We start from the raw sequence: 19,744 nt of genomic DNA on the forward strand, positions 1-19,744 counted from the left end.
CACCGCAATGGGCACCACTGTAAGCAGACGTCTGTGGAGCACCCACTTCTCTCTGCTGACTGCCTAGAGACTCGGTGACCACCTCAGGTGAAGGCGTCTATGTTCAACTACTTCAATCCCTTGCTCTATCATTGATTTCCCAGAACTGAATATATTAGCTCTGCTGTCCCATAGCACGTGGAGAAACACATTCAAAACTGTCAGGGAAAGCAGCAGTATTAAACAACGATGAATGACACTGCTTTGAAATCTGCTGTTTTGAATCCATTGCCTACTCTTTCTTTCTGTGTTACTTCAATTACCTGTGGTTTTATCTTCATACACCTACATGGAAACAAGTCTGACAGAGCCAGTCTCTTCTCAGTGGTGCCCAGTAACAGAAAAAGAGGCAACAGGCATGAAATAAAATAAAGCAAATTCTGTTTAAACCTCAGAAAACAAAACCAAGCCAAAACCTTTCTTTCCTGTAAGGGTGACCATGGACTGGAACAGGCTGTCCAGAGATGCTGCAGAGGTTGCATCCCAGCTGGACACAGCCATGAGCAACCTGTTCTGAGCAGCGGGCTGGAGCAGACAACCTTGTGAGGTCCCTTCCAACCCCACTGCTCTGCAATTCTGCTGAAGGCTGTACATTAAGAAAAGACTCCTTGCATTTGGGATGTGCACAGCTGAACACAGACAAATCTCATTGCTCAAAGGTAAGGCTGAGATTTCCAGTGAAACATCATCTATCCCAGACTGTTCTCCATTACTCACCCCAACAGAAAACACTGCTTGCTGCAGGATACCTGTCTCCATTTTGTTCTACATTGCTTCACACTTTTCCAAGTCACTAGCACTAAACAGACGCATCCAATAATTTATTAAAGTGATGGTTTCTTGCCAGAAGACATTTTGAAGCACTACTTCTGTTCTCTTGAACAGCAAGAAAAAGTCACAATTGCTTTCCGAGGCTTCTTTCAACCTTGAATTATTTAAAAACACTCCAGGCTTTTTTTGTTTGTTTTTATTTCTCCATCATATGATAATATGTTAGGAATTAGTAATAAATGTAGTTAATTTGTTCTTCATTAAAAAGGCTATCCTCTCATTCCATGTCTGTTATTTTTGCAGTCAGGATCAAGCTTGTGGGGTGTTTTTTTTTTTGGGTGTTTAAAGAGGGTTGGAAGGGGGGTGGCTTTGGTCAGCCCAAGTTAGGCCTAAGTCAGTTGTGTCCTGAGGGAAAGCGCAACTTCACATCTTGCACCTTGCAGGATGTTGCCATCAGTTTATAATGGGGAATAACAAACAGCGTATTAGAAGGCAGTCACTGTTATGGATGTCTTCTGCTTGGTTCAAAGTATTCCTGTATGGCAACAAGCAGAGAACAGGTGAAGTAAAAAGCTTCAGCAAATTGCTGCCAAACTGCTTCACTGGAGACACCTGATTTTTCTCCAGAGCAGGTGTGGGTGCTGTTGTGCTCTTGATTTGGGGATGAGTGCCAGGCAGAAGACTTCTGCTTCATATTTAAGCAAAATGAGCCAATGATTGTAGAAGTCATCCTGAATAACATATATGTTCTGAGGCAAAAGGCCTCATAAGTGTCTGAGAGTTGCACTGCCCTCACTTTGTAACTGCCCCAAAGGTGACGCTGGGTCGGGGTGCATTGCAGCCTGACCAGCAGAGTTCATGGTCCTGCTTCCTCAGTAACAGCTGAGGCCACAGATAACACCAGACGAGGAACTGGAGGCCACTGGCTTCCTTTTACGTGATTTCAGTTCAAGCAGGGCCACCCCAGCACTGCGTAGAGTCCTGAACCCTGAGCCCAGCAGGCAGCAGTGAGCAGCAAATCTCTCCCAGTGCGTGCGTTATGCCCTGCGGGGGCTGCACCAGAGGGGCTTTCTCGAGCCCTGACACAGCTGGTGCCCCCCTCAAAGCACAGCAGCTGGGTGGAGGGCCTGCAGAAAAATCTTCTCTCTCCTCACAAAACAGTGTCACCAAAACATGAAGTAGGTTTCTATTCTGCTTGATTATGGAAGAAAGATTTGAAAATGTGAAGTGAGAGTAACTTAGAGCTTTAGAAACAAGAAGACAACTACAAGGAAGTGATGTTTATTTGTATTCTTCTCCATACTGTGATTTCTAAGTCTACCTCACATTTTTGCAACCTGGCTTTTATTGCTTTATTGTTACAGAACACACAGCCAGAGATATCCAGCATCACAGATCCCTTTCTAGAAAACAACTAATTAGCAGTATTGGTAAGGCTAGTCCCAGAAGCACTTCCACAAGCCTCATCCAAAGTGCATGGGTGTCTTTTCATTGACTTTTTCAGACTTTGATTCCTCTACTAAATCCAGTTCAGCAGTCCTGGGGCCAGCCACAAACCCAATATTTAATTCTGCCTAGCACTAAACTACAGACTGCTAAGCTACAGCAGCCAAAGCCTCTCTGCTCCACTCCAAAATTCCGTCACCTCAGACCCGTTTGTCACGTATTATCATTGCTATGTACTGAGACTGTTTACAAGCAATCTCAGTAGCCTACATTATTTCAAAGCGGAAAAAAGTCACATATACTAGGTCTCCTTGTAGCTCAGGCTGAAATGCAAATAGCAGTTCCACCTATTTTACAGTCATTTGTTTATCACATAGATCTTCTCACTACCCAGAAATAGACGCTTCATTTCTTTACGATAAGGATATGGAAAAAAAAAGGCACTGAACCAGCAAAGAAAAAAGAAAAAGGAGTTAAAAAAAAAAAAAAAGTAGCAGAAGGCCAGTGCCTACAAGCAACACTGCTCCAGTACACAGAGCAACGGGCAACTTCAGCCCTCCACCACCACGGTGGGCTGAGGAGCTCCCTCCCGAGCCATCCAGAGGTGGCTTGCACAGCACCATGAGGGCAGCTGTGGCCGTGGGAACCCCCCAGGACAAGACCGTGCAGCTAACAGCCGCCTCCTACGCTTACTGAGTTTATCCAGGTTACCTAATTCATCCCAACAAGGAGATTGTTCTTCCTCTGCTTCAGTTTTATGGAGTTTTTACAAAATGATCATTGATTTTTGCACATTTAAGGAAGTCATTTAATGACATTATTACCATAAGATTCACTGGAACAGCTGAAGGCTCGAAACAGAACAAATACAACAGGAGTCGGTAGAGTAATGCTATTCTAGAGTACCTCCTTTTGCCTAATTACTTCTGACATTAAAACTAGAAAGCAGCTGACAACATATCAACAGATGTCTATCAAAGTCTGTTGTATTATCAAAGCTGTCACCCTCAACATGGTGAAACCCACCAGTTTGGCATAAATGTATTTTTAGTGGACGTTCCTTTTCAAGTTAGTAATATCAATAATAAGCAAATTGTTGTGACACCACAGGAATAAATAAAAACTGAACCCATGGAGAATGCCCTGCACACCAGAGAGCATGTCTTCCTGCACACATTTCCAGCACATCATCAACACCAACAGCATACCAAGAAAAAAACAACTGGCGCATGCTGGTACTCGCTATGTGAAGCACCATCAGAAACCAAGAAGTTCCCCCCAGCCTTTTCAGCCTATAGCTGACAGTGCACGTCGCAGGCCAGCAGCTCAATTCAGGATGCTTTACTCCTGATAGTAGAGACGAGCCTCTATTAGAAAGGCAGCAGCTTCAAACAGCTGGGTCACCCTGTCCCTTCCAGCTAGGGCAGAGTTTACCAGCAGCGTCTGGCTGAAGGTAATGAAGAGATAAAGCACTTCAGTAGATTTGCAGTGGTGCTGCAAGGAGGGTTTATACCACAGGGTGGGCAGAAGCAATCTAATGGACCCTCCTGCGATGAGGTGAATCCTCCTTTCCAAAGGAAGGCAATCAAAGAAAAATTCATAGCTTGGACTTGAGCTTCTGAAAACAGAAAGACCTTTAAATGTGATGCTTCAGTGCTTTCTGCCTTAAAGCTCTCCCATTTGAGGTACACGGGGACTCGTAAAGCACACGTGAGTTAGAGGAAAGAGCCCAGGCACTCGCACGCCCAGGCAGGGCTCCTGCCTGTCCCATGCAGATCTGCACCCAGACATTTACCTATCATGGCATTTGGTAAGAATAATGTTTGCCTTTTTTTCTTGTAAATCCAAAGAGTCACGACTACGGAGGACAAACTAAATACACGACTCTTTTAAGTATTCCTGCCACCTCCGGAATTACTTCGGAGACAGTTTGCTATCTTGCTTCTTGGAAGCTAATTGCCACAGAGGCTCATTGCATCAAGAGAAAAAAGCCTGCCTACGGTCTCCCGTCACCTTACTGCTGGCTCTGAGCTTCTGAAGGGCTCCCAGACCAGTGTGCTTCATCACCTGCAAACCTCCACTCCCACCAAGAGGCTCCCGCAGCCTAACAGCATGTGCAAATACTGCCTACAGATTCAAGTGTAGGACCACAGCTGCTGTTCTCTGCCTTTTCTTATTTGCCTCCACCTGCCCAAAGTACTTATGAAGTCCCCCTGCTCCACCAGTGACATGATCAGGTCCCACTCTGCAGAGCAAGCTCTCCTTGATCATCGCGCTGTTCTTACACATTAATCACATTCAGTCTCTTGGGAAACTCATCCTGCAAACAGGCAGAACAGCACGAGGCACTGCTGAAGCCCAGCGCAAGGCTGCGAGCATGTTCCCCAGTGTCCAAGGTGGCTCTCTAGTCACAGCCTGGTCCCAGGGGAGGGTACTGGCTCTGGACCGCAAGGTTTTGTGGTTCACACCTGCTTTTCCCTTTGGAGGCTGAAAGAGCGTGACTTTGTTTTCTGGTCTCTAGCACCCTCTACTGACAAACCACTACCGAGCTGCTCATCCGTGCAGACCCATCCAGTGCCCAGTGCAATCAGAGAAGTTTCAAGCTGGAAAAGTCATATACTGCCAACATAATCACACCTCCTTTTCTACATGAACATGTTATGACTTCAAATTTCTTCTCTCCTATTTGTTTTTCCAGATGTTTCCATAACATAATACTACTCACAGATGCACCTCTCTCCTCTTGGTTTGCTCTGGTAACTGAGCCCGCTACATAAAGGAAGCCACCCTACTCTTCATAGCTGTGCTACCTTAAAACCCTTTATATTTCCCATCCTCTACACCTAACAATGACCTCCACCACCTTGCATGCAGCACCTATCCTCTCCCTTCTTTCCAAAAGCATGTCCCAGGGAGGTGACCTAAACTCCAACAACAATTTGGAGAACAAAAACCACAATAAACCAAAGCACAACAGTCAAGCTCTGACGTCAGCTAACTGTGCAGACCCCCAGTCCCACGCTCTTGGTGCACGATTCCCCCCGCGGGCCGCACCCCACACCTCTCCCATGGCTCCCGTAGCACACTGACTCCCTGAGGTCCCTCGGCTGGGCAGGAGGAGCAGGGAGCAGCGGGGCAGAAGCGGCTGCAGAACCTGGAGTGAGAGCTGCACCTGGCAGGGGGGCTCTGCACCACAGCAGCCTGGCAGAAAGGTAGGCAAGGGAGGATGTGGTCACACAGACCTCTGTCGTGTACCCAGCATGACCCCGTAACGTGTCCAGCACGTGCATCCCAAGCAAAGAGATGCAGGTACACTGAGATATTTGCACCCAGACTCTCTGCAGTCAGCATATATTGGAAGAGAAGGGCTTCGCTTAGCTAAATCACTGATGTGATGCATACTGACCTGCTGTGCTGCACTTTAAGCTTCACGGTGAACAACAAACACTAAGAGCAGAGAATATTCTGCGTAAATGTAGCAGAGAAATAGAAACCTAATCTTCAGAGAGGTGTTGACTTTGGAGGTTGATTTTCAGCCTCACTCTTACCTGCATTTTTCTGCTGCTTGCTTTTTCGTATTCAGATGAAGAAAAGGCCAGAAGAATAAGCCCTGCTTGCCAGTTGGCTTACACTGGGTAGACCAAAGTACACTTTTGCAGGCTATATAGACACTTACGCTAAATTTCTAAATGCTATTTCAAGCTCTTGAAGGTTGTAGCTAATCTACAAAGGTTCTCCATTTCCGTACACAGAACCCCAATGTAGCACTTTACTTCCAAACTAACACCTTTAAAAAATGAGCAAACTTTGGAAATACACAGTGCAGAATTTCAACTAGAAGTTTTAAAAAAAAAGTTTAAACATATAGGAAAACAGGTCAGGGTGGCACACAATTTACAAATTTAATTCTAAGTTGTTGGCCATGACTGAGAACTACTACAATGCACAAGATTTGAAAAAGAAACTTTAAAAAGCCATGGGATGCAATAGTCAAGACTGTAACAGTAATATGTACGTCCTAACTAGGAGATATGGTGCAGTTGTTGTAAATGCTGACAATTCAGTACCTGAGTGCTTCCCAACTACTGCCCCAAATAATCTTTCTTTACTCTCTTATTTCCAGTCCTAGAATAACCTAATATTAACTCCAAAAGCAGAACAACTCTACAGACTCAATACGTGACTTTGCTATCTCCCAAACCAGAGCTGGAGTGGTTCCATTTTGACTTCAAGACCTTTGCCTGCTTCCCAGCATTCTGATTTCAAGTTCAGACACCACAATTAAGCAATGAAGCCAGCATTGTTAACATCTGTCCAGTGCTCTGGGGGGACAGCACATGAATGTTTTCTCCTGGATTGCTGAGGAAGCTTCACTATCTTGCTTAAACCTATTCATTTTTTTTCTTTTAATGCATTAACCATCCTCCAGAATCTGAAGCTTCTAAAGGGCTTTGACTGAGGGGTTCTGGCAAGCGTGTCTGTGACAGCTGAAGCCACTGCTCTCACCAGCTGCTCACCCCACCTCTCCCTGCCAGGAGATGCTGCCTGTGAGCACAGCTGGCTGAAGTCTGCACGTCAGATGCCTCGGCTATCTCAACTCTCGTTTTGGCATATAAATGTGAACAGGGGGTGAAAGTATTTGCGCCGAACTGCTGCGCTCTGAACTAGAGATACTGAGATATAAGGACACATTCCTTCTGCAGCACTAATAAACAGTGGGGGACAGTCATGTCTTAAATTATTGCAGCTGTTTGGCCAGCAGACATGAGTCAGAGCAGTAACACACACCGATCATCAATGCATGTAGGAACATGATCTGAACTCTCACCTCCTGCCAAATGCTTCACTTTGGGGGTTGATCCTCAGGGATCACCAAGATTCTTCAGCCATATCTGCACTAGAGAGTTTTGGAAGCACAAGCATGTTGGTAAAAATGCAGTAAAAATAATCACTTCCCAATTGACAGATGCTTGAGCAAACTCCCAGACAAGATGGATACAATTTTAGGAATCATGTCATTTAGGGAAGGAGGGAGGGAGGGAGGTTTGTCTGTGACAAAATAGTTGGAAGCTTTCCTTCTTATGGAGGCTTTGCTTGAGTAGCTGTAGCTGTAGACACAGCACTAAAACATAACCCTTTACTGGATGAATGGATAATCTCAGCAATCCAGTAAATCTCTATCTTGATCTGCTTCCCTTGTTAGTCTCCCTTTCTATTCACTCAGAGGACCTTAAACTATACCATGCTGATTTCTTCATGATTACTTTCATTCCAGACCAGGCCTAAACACTACTAGAATCAAAGCACAATAATCCAAGGATTTCCGTTCAAATTAACATTTCCTCTGTTATTCCTGTTGTTAGCAAATGCCTTGGATCCTGTCTGTAGCTCCGCATCTTCCGTCCTGGGCCAGAGTTAAGGCAGCAGGTCTGCAGCTTACACAGGATCCAGGCAACACTCAAGTTGGTGATAAGTGCCTTTTCTTTCTCCCAAAGGCACTGCTGGTATGCCTTGCAAATATTTCCAAAATGCAGGAATCCCACAAGCTATTGGCATTTTAATTTCTAGGTTATCTTATCAGACTTGACCTAGATTTTCTTCAGGTTTTTCTCACCTGAGAGCTGATACACCTTGTTAACAACATGAAGCCTGTCTGTTTAGTAAGTTTTACCTCTTATTTATGTTTGACTTTGATGTGGGCATCTCTATGCATGGGTCCTCCTCTCTCCTTCAAAGAGGGAATATCCTCTTTGTTAAGTGCCTGAAATGCAAATAACATTTTGACTTCATGAACTTCTTATCAAACTAATTGACATTTCATGTAAAAGCTCACGTGGTGAAACATGAGTTTCAGAGTGGCCTGACATGCTGAGGCAGAAGGCAGCAAGGAAGGAGGAACGTTAGATGACACAGAGAATGGAGATGTAGGAGATGCAGCCACCAGAGCTCAACTAATCAGCAACTATAGTGACCTAAAGCTGAAGGAGACACTGGCTTCACAGTAGCTGAAGATCCTCACTGCTATTTAAAATATAAAAGAAGGGATGGCAGATTACTGGCCTGAGATTTTGACCAGTAGATCCTTTTATAACACAAGATCAAATCTTACAATGCACTGATGGCCTTGTCCGAGCACTGAGAAGACCACTGTCTTGAACAATTTCCACTACTACATCTAAGGGACTAAAAAACCTTGTACTAATCCTTCAGTGTGAGGGTCCTCAGTGATTCTTTCTGAGCAATTATTTTTTTCCCTGTCATCACCAAACAATGACAAGACCAAGTAAAGCTGCTTCCCAGGGTCAGTCAAGTCTCTGTCAAGCACTCAGAGGATGAAGTCAACAACTCCACCACACTTGCCTTGTATGCCTCCTCTGCTTGCACCCACAGCCAGAGAAACAGTATCTTTCTGGAGATAATCTAATGTCAAATCCCAGAAAGTCAGAACAAATTCTGACCACACTATTCACCATAAACTGTGTGCCAAGTTTTGGATCTCTTCCCAAGCCATTTCAGTGTTATGTACATCATGTGCGATAATAAGTTGCTTTCAGAACTCCTTTGGGGGAGAGTTCTTCCTCACCTTTTAACTCCTGAATAAGCTTGAGAAGGTCTTCTTCAGTCAGCAGGCTTTCAATGCAGTGTTTATATACCCCACGAGTTGGGGTATATAAAGGTCATTTTTGGTGGCAGAAACAATTTTCACATGGGACAAAGGAAAATTTGGAAGTTGAGGTTCAGTTCTTCTCACAACATATCTTGTAGGTTGGCAGCGTGTAGTCAACAAACGATTCCTCAAACACCTGTACCAGGAGCCAGGCCTTCCATTTGTTTTTGAGTATGTCTGGAAAATGGGTCTCCAGCGACCTTCCCACTGCCCTTTGCTGCTTCTTCTGCCTTTCCATCCTCTTTCTGCATCACCACCCAGCAAATGAGTCATACAGTTTCAGGGGGAGCAGTGTACCTGAGTTCAATGGCTCAGATTTATGTTCCAGAAGTGGCATGTGCAGCATTGTGCATGAGACTGGCTGCACAGACCTAGAGATCCCAATATGCTACAAAAGTCTCTACCATTATCTTCAGAAAAAGTTGAGAAAAATGCTGCATTAGCCAACTTTTGCACTGTTACGCATCCATAAACAGTATTATTACCCTGAAAGGCATGTGTTTTTCTCACTATGATTTATTAGCTGCAGTTATAGTTGCAATAATCATGGTCTAATTTTTCACAAAGTACTACAGTTTATGCATAGTTTTAACCACCTTTTGAAAGACCTTTAAGTAATGATGAATCGACCCATAAAATAATACAAATGTTAGAACCAACATATTATTCTCCTTTAGGCATGGGTAGGAATATCTGATTTATGTCTGCCAAATGATTTGGCTTCTGAGCAACTGGCAACAAATTCAAAGTTAAATTGCGAAGCTGTGGGCAACCACTTGCAAAGATCAGGATTCTTTCCTTTTTCATTTCAACATGAAATGCCATGTCTGTTCAGGGGTGATTTAATCTAATTCACTTGTTCACAGAGCAGCAAGTTAGCTACTTCAAGCTAGTGTGCATCTACACTACTTTGCTACAATGCCATAAAGTGCCTCTCTTATTAAGCTTTATGTACGCACAAGTCCACACTTGTTCAAAGTAACCACTGGAGAAAGATCCCACCCTACGGAGCTCTCCTGCAAAGCTCTCCATTCTGCGAGTTTGTTCATGCAGATGCCTACCAGAAACTTCAGGGTCTGAAAAGAGATGGAAAGGGAATGCTAACTTCTCCTTCAATGTAACTAATCCAGCCAACTCCATTTCCATGCTGCTGGCAGGCACTGTGGAGGCGACATTTTGGGATGTCTGCTTATGTGGTCAGTAAAAGGAACAGGATGCTACACGCTCAGAATGCCCAGGACTAATGTGTGTGTCTCACCTGAAGAGAGACCATCACCTCTAGCTCCTTCTTAAGCCCCAAAGAGGCTGCACACTGAACAGAAGTGGCACCATGCATCATCCTCAGGATGCACGATAACAGAAGAGTTGGGTGCTTTAGCCAACATTCACAACAGAACGGTGCTCTGCTACATCTGCTTGCCTCTACATTGTTTGCATTGCATCCTTTTCTTACATGCTTTTAAAACTTTCTTAGAAGTTTTGAAGGATGGTCCCAAACATCATCGCTTACACCACCTATCTGCCCTTCACGGCCTTCCACACTGGAAAGCTGGCCTGTGATGCTATTTAACTACTTTTCCTGACTGCTTCAAAAGTGGAAGGGGAGCTATAGCTATGCACGCTGTCTTAAGAAAGGTGTTCAGTGGTGAGCATGCATTACCTCAGAGGAAAAGACCTCTTGTTCCCCTCCCTAGCTCCCCTGCAGTTATTAACTGCTATTTTTTCAAATATCAGGTTTTATACAAATGAGGGCAAATCTATATAACCCTGATGCTGTCACAGGTCACAAACCTCAAATGAGGCAACAATCCAGGTACCAAAGCAGCTCGCTCCAGCTTTGAGTGCTTCTGCTACAGAGCTAGAGGAAGCCAGATGTGCACACAGATACCAACCATCCACGTCCCGTCTCTCGAACATGCCCAGAGGAATGTCTCTTGCCAACCTTCAAGCAATAGGTGCAGTGCAGAGCAAGGCAGAAAAGCCTTAAGCACAGCACTCCCTGCAGGGTGTTTCAGTGAGGTGAGACCACAGAAAACAGACAAGGGTCCTGCTTGACAAGAAAGGCACTAGTTGAAAAGATTTGTACCTGTCCCATGTATTCCCGTCTTGTTTGAGGTACCTTTGCATTCAGCAATGGACTGACTGCATCCCCTGCACAAATGCAGACCAGCTTCTTAAAAGCTGCATGTGACTGCGGGCTGTTCCTGTCCCTCTTCAGGGAATTTATCAGCCCAGTGATAGAAATAAGGTGCAGGAAAGTTGCTACTTATATTCTTTTTCAGGGAAGAAAGTTCTTGCAGCCTGATGGTGTTTACAGACAGCAATATTTAGTTTAAAAAAAAAAAAAAAAGCGCAAGAAACTCCCCAACAGAGAAGAGCAGTGCTGCAAAAGGCAGAAGCAGAGGGACTGCTCAAGTTGTAACATTTCAAAGCACATCCATGTGAATCTCACAGAAGAAAAGACCTCCCTGAGAAGTGGGATTTTCCTGCCCCAACAAAGACAGCATACCACAACTCAGGAAACCACTAACTTCATTCTCAAATGTGCTGGATGGACACAGCACATTTTTAGAAGAACTGCAGCATTCCCTCCCCATGCAGGCAAGACTGACTGCATAATTGCTCCTCATCGTGCCTCTCACCAGCTCTAAAGCTATCTGGAATACAATAAGGAAATCAGGGGTAACACGCTGGCAACAGAAAATTGCCAACTCCTAGAAATTATTAATCCCTTCAAATGCTGAAGGAATATCCTTTCTCAAAGCTGTGGTCTGTGAAGTTGGCACAGCTCATACTGAAGAGAAATACCATCGTCACTGGCACGAAAGCATGAAGCAGCAACCTGTGCTGATGAGATGCTTGGTCTGGGTTTTCTTCACAGGTCCTTCTACCACCTCCATCAGTTGAAAGAGCCTGGGGAAAACAATGGCCTGAGCCAGAGGCTCAGGGAGGAGGGAAGTTGCTCATCAATAGTAATTAACTGCCGCTTGCTATTTACCGGGAGGAAAAACTTCTTTTAGAGCACTGTGCATCTCCCTACAGAGCTCTAACGGAAATTTAGTGAGTGAGGCACCAACTCGGGGCTGCACAAACTTTTGCAATCCCTGCAGACAGCAGGCGTCAGCAGCTAATGCTTCACAGAGCCCCGCCACTGCCCAGTGCCGCTCAGCACCAAGCCCCACACTGCTGCACACAGGAGAGGTCCCAGGAGGTGCAGGGCAGTGTCTGCATCCAGATAACACTGTTTTAGTATAGGGCTGCATCTCTGTTTTCACATATTAATTAATAGCTCATATTCTTGAGGACTGGGGCAAACTTGCAGCCCAGACGTTTTGAGATGGGAGCACTGAGAAAAACACAGGTATGAGGCATGCCTGACCTACACTTACACTGGCATTTGCAGCTTTATTGTCATTTTCGCCCATCTGCGACATTCAATGCATTGTCTTCCCCAGCCTGAGGAAGGACGCTGACGCATGGCACAGCCTACCCACTTGTCACCCTCAAACAAAGAGGAAGCTTGCAACCGTGAGATCAATAACTGGAAGACACAACGGCAGTTTCTCCCTGACGCCGGGCAGTTAATCCTGATGTATGATCCCCTTGTGAATTTAAAACACTAGATACATATTGTCTCTGGCCATGATTACACATCTAACAACTCACACTCTGGTAGATTAAAAGAATTTGTTTTGTGGTCACAAAACACTACAGAAAATAAAATCGTCCAAGAAAAAAAAATACAAGGAGGCTCAAAACTTAAAAAATATGCCTTGCACTAAGAAATAAGTGGCTTCTAAGTTATGGCTTATGAGTGCAATACAGCAACAGAACAATATTAGAAAGCTTTCATTTAAAAAAAATCATATTTGTACAACACTTTCTTATTTCACAGAATTGATCATGTGCAATTATTTGTCAGTATTTATAAAGGCAGATGCCAATTTAAACACAAGAAAACTACTCTAAGTGCAGCATGATGTTAAATATAACACGAATGCAAATTTCATGGTTCAACTAGAACACTTTACAAATACTGAATATTGATTTTATTTCTGTACACTCCTTGATCTTGAGATGTGTAGACTGGAATCAGTGCTAACATCAACACTTTGATATACTAAATGAACTCACTCTGTTATTTCAAAATGGATTTTAAAATCCAATTTAAAATTTCAAAATGGATTTTATGTTTAAGTTCAGTAGCATGGCAAAGACAGTGCAATCCTGAACTTAAGACCACTGCAACACGTATTCTTAATTCCACTGGTTCACACCTGCTTACCTGCAAAGAAATTAACAATCCATTTACACAGATTCTCATTGTGGTCCAGTTTAAATTTTCTGGGAGGGAATCTAAATTGGTGAAGATTGTCACAAATTAAAAATAAGAAAAAAGTAGCAAAGGAAAAGCTATGAAGATAAGATGACTGAGGACACCAGAACATATATATTAAAAATACACTTTTCCATGTATAATTTACATCTTCTCAGTCAGAATGATTAAAGCTAGTTCACAGGCAACTAAATAATTTACATTTGTTTCTCAGATAACAGATATTCAGTTTAATATGCTCACAGCAACCAGTTCTGAGAATTGGAACAGAGCTCTGGAGGTCTCCAGAGCTCCTGAGGAGAGAGAAGAGTACTGCACTAGCACGAAGGACGTGCCTGCTGTACTAAAAGGCAGATGCCTTCAGAGCACTGTATGTTTAGTCATCTCTTTATCAAACCCTTAACTAATTAAACAATCCTCTTGTCAAAGAGGACAGTCATTGTTTGTGTGACCAATGCCCTGTAAACATAATGGGATAATCTGCCTTTCTCCTTTTTTTTCTCCCTCAATTCTTCCAAACAGCTGGGGGATGCGCTGCCTGCTCTCTAGGAAGCCTCTGCTCATCTGTCATTCTCCTCTGCTTGCAGCGCGCTGCTGCCGCACGCAGCATCAGAAGCCAAGCTTCAGACAATAACGCCTCAGATGCAGCAACAATCAATCTGATACTGTGCCATTAACCAGTCCCCGGGCCTCTGAAGGGCCAAACGAACAATTAGCAGGGAAAAAGAAGCCATTCCTTGATAGAATCAACAATTAAAACTATATTGATATACAAACTGCAAAAGATGCTAAAATTAAAGCATTTCCAGTGCCCTCTTTTGACTTCAGTATGAAGGAATAAAGAGCTTGCAAATGACAAAACTTTTATCAGGTGGCATTACGCTTATTCTTATATCTGCACAGCAACAGCAGCAAAAGCCACCAGCCACCCATTACAGGCTCAAGTCCTTCTGAAGATGATCTCCAAAGCCAGGTATACACGGCACCAGCTGACAGCAGGGCAGCATCTCCCCTCCAGCACACTTCCAAACAAGCACCTGGCATCTTTGCCATGCCTACAGAATTGAGCACGACTGCTACCTGTCACAGACAGCCTTCCTGAAAGCTTCTGGATTCCTACTTAGAGCAGCCTAGACGCTGTCAATAGGAAGTTTAGACTAGCCAGACATGACATCTTGAAGCCAAATACAGTAGCCTGAAACCAAAACGAATTGTTTTGAACACAGGCAGATTCTGCTGAACTGTCTGTCCTTCGCAGGGGGAAGCCAAGACCATGCGGGGAGGAGGGCTGTTGTGCACGGCCCTGGGGACACAGTCAGGATACGGCCCCATGCAGTCGGTGCTCGACACGGAGCCTGGCAGCAGGAGTTGGGTCCCGCACCTGCTGTCAGGCTGAGGAAACGTGATGCTTCCAGGAGGCAGAAGTATGGGAAGGAAAAATTACATCCAAAAACGAAAACCTTTCAACGTCCATCAAAAGAAAGTTCATGGTTCTCTGCAGGCCCATCGTTGTTTTGAACATCAGAAACACCCGATTACCAAAATCTTTGCCGAACCACAGACAGGTGGAGGACAAAGAGGGGACACAAGAAGGATGATGTTCTTTCCTGGCCCACCAGCCCAGCTCCAGGACCACTGGCTTTGAGGAGAAATCCCCTCCACCCAAGCATCCAGTTGTCCACCTCAGGCAGCGCCCTGCTCCCAGCCAAGACAGGAGGCAGGAGCTGTCTTGCTCGGCTGCAGGGATGCTCAGGCAGGGCAGGGTGAATGTCTCACCGCGCAGCTCACAGAGGGGTTCGGGTGCCTGCCTGTCGGTGCCTGGCCTGACCCACAGCTCTCGGCAGCCCCCGGAGGAGCCAGCCTCCTCTAGGGAGGCAGAGTGGAGCCCCGTCCTTCGCTCAGCACGGAGCGAAACCCAGGAGAGCAGCACAATGGAAAGCCTGTTTCTCTTTGCGCTCATCTAGACCGCAGCAGGAAAAAAAAAAAAAAGCAAAACTGCTCTATTTTTATTTTTAATCTACCACCAAGAGAGACATTATAGAGCCATGCTCAAATCCGTATGAGTTCCTCATCCCAATCCAAGTTAAACTCATCAAGTGTAAAGAAGACATCCCAAATGAAATACATAAAAGAAAAGCCAAAATGATGTTATCCTAGCAAAATTTCAAAAATGTACATATCTGTAACAAAACAACCGACAATATTGGCCTTATGGCTCTTTCTCCGTCTCTCTCTCATTTCTGTTTTTTGTTTTTCTTCCCCCATGTTCCCTCCCCACCTCATCACTGCAGCCAAGTTTTAAACAATATACATGAAAATAGCAGCTTTCAATCTGTTCCTGGAGTAGCCAAGTTAATGAGGCCACATGGCATCCCAGGGCTCTCTGGAGGGAAAGGTTCAAAATGCTTCTTAGTGTGGCCTGTGCTGCTCTAAAAAATGTCAAGCATTTTAAACTGGCTAGCATTCCACTGCCGTTCTCCCCTGCTCTCCAAGCAGAAGAGCATTCAGATTTCCAAATGCATATTGTGGAAAGAATGAAGTGCTTCTGGAAAAACTGAAAGACCAATTTTCCTTTCTAAATTTAAAGATTTATAAATCCATGCAAATCTTTTTCAAAAAAAGAGAGTGCTTCTGCACGTTACAGCACAGCAAGCAAACAGTTGTTGTAGAAACAAGTACCTGTTTTTCCTGACCTACATTTCAGGTTGGCAGGAAATCAAAGTCCATGTGAAATTACAACAGATTTTGAACAGACTTGTATGCACCCTCCAATCTCAGCTATTAAATCTGCTTGGGCCCAGCGAGTTCATTTTTGTAAGAAGGAAGGTCCCACTTTTTAAAATTACACATGCTCGGTATTACGTAAATGCAAATAGGTAGTCTTTTTGTTGTAACACTGAAAGGGAGAATTGGTTTTCCATAGAATTTGGTTCAACTAGAGACATTTTCCTCTCCTTGAACTGCTATATTTTATCTCCTATATTTATCATAAAAGCCATGTGGTAACCACAAAAAGAAAACGAGTCTAGCTTTGTCCCGAAGGCCTCAGTATGAAAAGCCTCCCTGGTTCACAGAGGCCTGTGTGGGTCCTGTGTGCACATAAACAAACAGCAACCAACAAAAGGTGTTTTTCAGCAAAGTCCACCCACAGCCGGCGAGCAGGACACAGTCACAGCATCAGTCATATGGGAACACTCTCACCTGCTTCCCTCCTGACCCCGCCAGCTTGAGGCGGTGTGAGAGCAGACGGGCTGCGGTCCCAGCTCTCCGCAACATGCGCGTGGCTGTGCTGCTCCTGCCTGTGAGCTGGCCTGGGAGACAGCAAGCAGGGCTGCACAGGTTAACAGTGCCACCAGAACATGCCACCAGCAGGGATTCGGCTGCATCACCGAACTGCTTCTCCCAACTCTTACGACTGTGGTCCCAGGAAGCGGGACTGCTGATAGACTCCAGGCTGCAGCCCGCTCCTCTGTGGGATTTCCACCTCTACAACAGAAAAGTCTGCTGATCCCAGCAGGAATGGAGTGCTGCAATAGAGAGACAGGACGGAGAAGAGCTCGTGTTTGTGAGGACTGAGCTCGGAGTGCACAGCACCACAGTCAGCTTTGGAAAGAAAATCCACCTATTACACTGGAGATTTCACCCCAGAATGCTCTGTGTAAGAAAGAAGCGTACTCCCCATCTTCACCTCTGCAAGTTTTATTTGTACATGAACAATCCACTGTGCTTTTGCTATCTGGTTTACCATAAGTTTGCAAAAACTTCATGTGAAGGGAACATATTAAGTTTCCTTTCTTTTCATGCCCACTTTCAGATCTCTGTAGTTTCACAATGTCCATATTTCACTAAAATTAAAATTGCTGCATTGCAAAACACATCCGAGACAGAAAGTTTCAATTAAGTCTTCTTTTTAAAATGTTTTTCACAATCACGACAAATTCTTGAAAAATATATCTTCTTCAGGCCAAGTGTGTTCCAATACGCTGTGTGTGCAAACCCCAGTGAGCAGACTTCCCACCTATGCAAATTCATGTGAATCCAAACATACTTTCACACACATATGCTAACAGATGGATTTTTGTAGCGCTATCTATACTAACCAGACCAAGCCTAAAAACCTCGTGGTACCCCACTGAATTCCAATCTCAGACCGACATACAGTATAAGGAGCCAGACATCCATTAGCAGGAATCTAAACAGCACTCTGCTTTGGGAACTGCTGTTTTTGCTTATGTTTTTTGATTTATACCTCATAACTGCAAAACTAATGAGATTCTAATGAAAAGTAGGACATTATTCATTTGTTTCCCCCCAGGAGGTTAAGCATATTTTCAACAAGCATGCTGCTGATTAAAACAAGAGGTGATGGTTTTAAGAATCTTGTACGTAAACCTGTTCCCAAATGAGCATGTTCTAAAACAATACACTGCTTTCTGTAGTTTACAATTTCAGAAGCCTTCACTGCCCTTAGCTAAGTGATTTTGTTCAAATACATATATATATATACACACACATACACTTGCCACTGCTACATGAAGAATAAACATCTAACCTGTGTATCAAGTTATTGCACTGAGATCTTGATAAAATACAAAAAGGACAAACCTTTGGTTATTTTGCTTCTACCATGCCCCAAAGAAATCACTCAAAAACCCTGCATGGATGTAAAACATAAGACTGTAACTTTTAAAGATTGATAGGTACTTAAAATTGAGAAACTAAATGTAGTCAGATGCACAGAACGTTAGTCTATCTATACAGCTCTCACAGAAAAAGCTGTAAGTCCAACCTAGTATATTGGGCACAAAATTACTATCCATTTAAAAGTGCACCCCCTAAATATCAGTGTTAGACAGACTCAAAAACTCAAAACCAACTGTATTAATACACAGGCCTGCAGTACGATGGTTGTATTTCACATCTATAAAACTTTCTACAGTAGTTGCTATTCAGTCATAGACTTAACATGTTCTAGTCTCTAGTGTATCCCACATAATTTGTATGCATCCAAGAGTGCTTTACACTGTCTTTTTTCACATTCAGTTTATTTCAGACAGTACAGTACTCCTAAGATCTACTGTGTAACATCTAGAAAGACTCTGATCTGAAACTCAGTCCCTCAATACAATAGGGTCACTGAAAAACGAAACACTAAACCAGAGCTTTTAAATAGGCATTTAAAATAGGAAATTAGTTCTATAAACATAAAACATTTGAACTGCCCATTTGTTATGGATAACTTAGTAGGGCCGCCAATTACAAAAGTCATGGACTCCAAATTGGCAGCATTTGCTTTCCAACATTACATCAAAACCCTGACTCTACCATGCTGGAATTTAACTCCTCAAGACACAAAACAGAAATACAGCAACTACAAGTTACAGAGGAACAATTTTAATAGTTTATTCATTAAAGCACATTCAGTTATTGCCTTATGGCTACATTGCACAATCCAAATTTAAAAGATTTTGATTGCAAAAGGCATCTTCTCTGGTGTTCAGGTTTGCCCAACTTCTTCCTTCTTTGCCTATATACTAAAAGATAAGATGGTAAGAGCATATTTTTCCTTCAAGCATTTCACTCCAGTCATCAAAATCACCAGGTGGCTTTAGGGAAACATAGGATTCAATCCACTGAATCTAAAATACCTCTTTCTTAAAGTCAATAAACAATTCTGTAAGTGATCCTGCAGCATGCAGAAGATGAATGTCCCACAAAAATCACAAGAAAGATAAGTTGTTCCACCCAACTGAACAAACATTTCCTCACAGTCACGCCCTCCTCACATAAAAGCAGGAATCTTTCTAAACTCATGCTGAACAATTCTAGTGGAAGGTCACAAACAATAACAATGGATAATTAAAACAATAATCAAGCTTAGTAAGACAAAAATTAAAAGTAAATAGCTCATCAGTTGTGTTGTTTTTTTTTTTTGGTGGTGGTGGTGGTGGTCATTTTTTTTTTCAAGCTGACCAAGCCTCAGTAAGAACATGTTTTGGACAGAAAAGAATTTGAAATTAAAAGATTACAAGATGCTGTTCATCCAAGAAGCTCTCTCTACTTTGAGTACTATGGGATTCACTACAGAGCAAAGGGATTTTGTGGAACAAAGGAAAACAGAATGTAACAGACATGCTGAAGAGGTATTTGTGAATCATACATTCTTACGCTGCTAGGTGATTATCCATCCCCACATCCAGCAGAAATTAAAAAAAAAAGAAAAAGAATACCAATAAGAAAATCTGGTTTTGCAATGGCTTTAAGAGCCTTAAATTAACCACCCTACTGCATTTTTTTAAAGTACATTATGTCTGAATAAATAAATAAATTCCTAGCTGTTACATTTACAAAGTTTTTAAAACTATGTATAGCAGCTACAGCATGCTGTGAATCCAACACACCTGCAATATGCTCACACAACGGGATGAAAGTAATTGTGACCTATCAAACTATACCCATTGCCATATATTCTGAAAACATACAGT

At 43.4% G+C, this 19,744-nt stretch overlaps 1 protein-coding gene across 26 annotated transcripts in view; it reads right to left on the reverse strand.

The window, feature by feature from the left end:
- Positions 1 to 19,744, reverse strand: part of EXD3 (exonuclease 3'-5' domain containing 3) — a 296,729-nt gene that overhangs the window by 232,717 nt on the left and 44,268 nt on the right. For 6 of the 26 annotated variants that reach the window (XM_072025484.1, XM_038188030.2, XM_038188042.2 and 3 more), the window contains exon 3: positions 7,928 to 8,017. The exons of the other annotated variants lie outside the window; for them this stretch is intronic. The gene's annotated coding sequence lies outside the window, so the exon portion shown is untranslated. The remainder of the gene's footprint in view (positions 1 to 7,927; positions 8,018 to 19,744) is intronic. 26 annotated transcript variants of the gene reach the window in all.

This window comes from Anas platyrhynchos, chromosome 18, assembly GCF_047663525.1.
Source record: "Anas platyrhynchos isolate ZD024472 breed Pekin duck chromosome 18, IASCAAS_PekinDuck_T2T, whole genome shotgun sequence".
NCBI classification, from domain to species: Eukaryota; Metazoa; Chordata; class Aves; order Anseriformes; family Anatidae; genus Anas; species Anas platyrhynchos.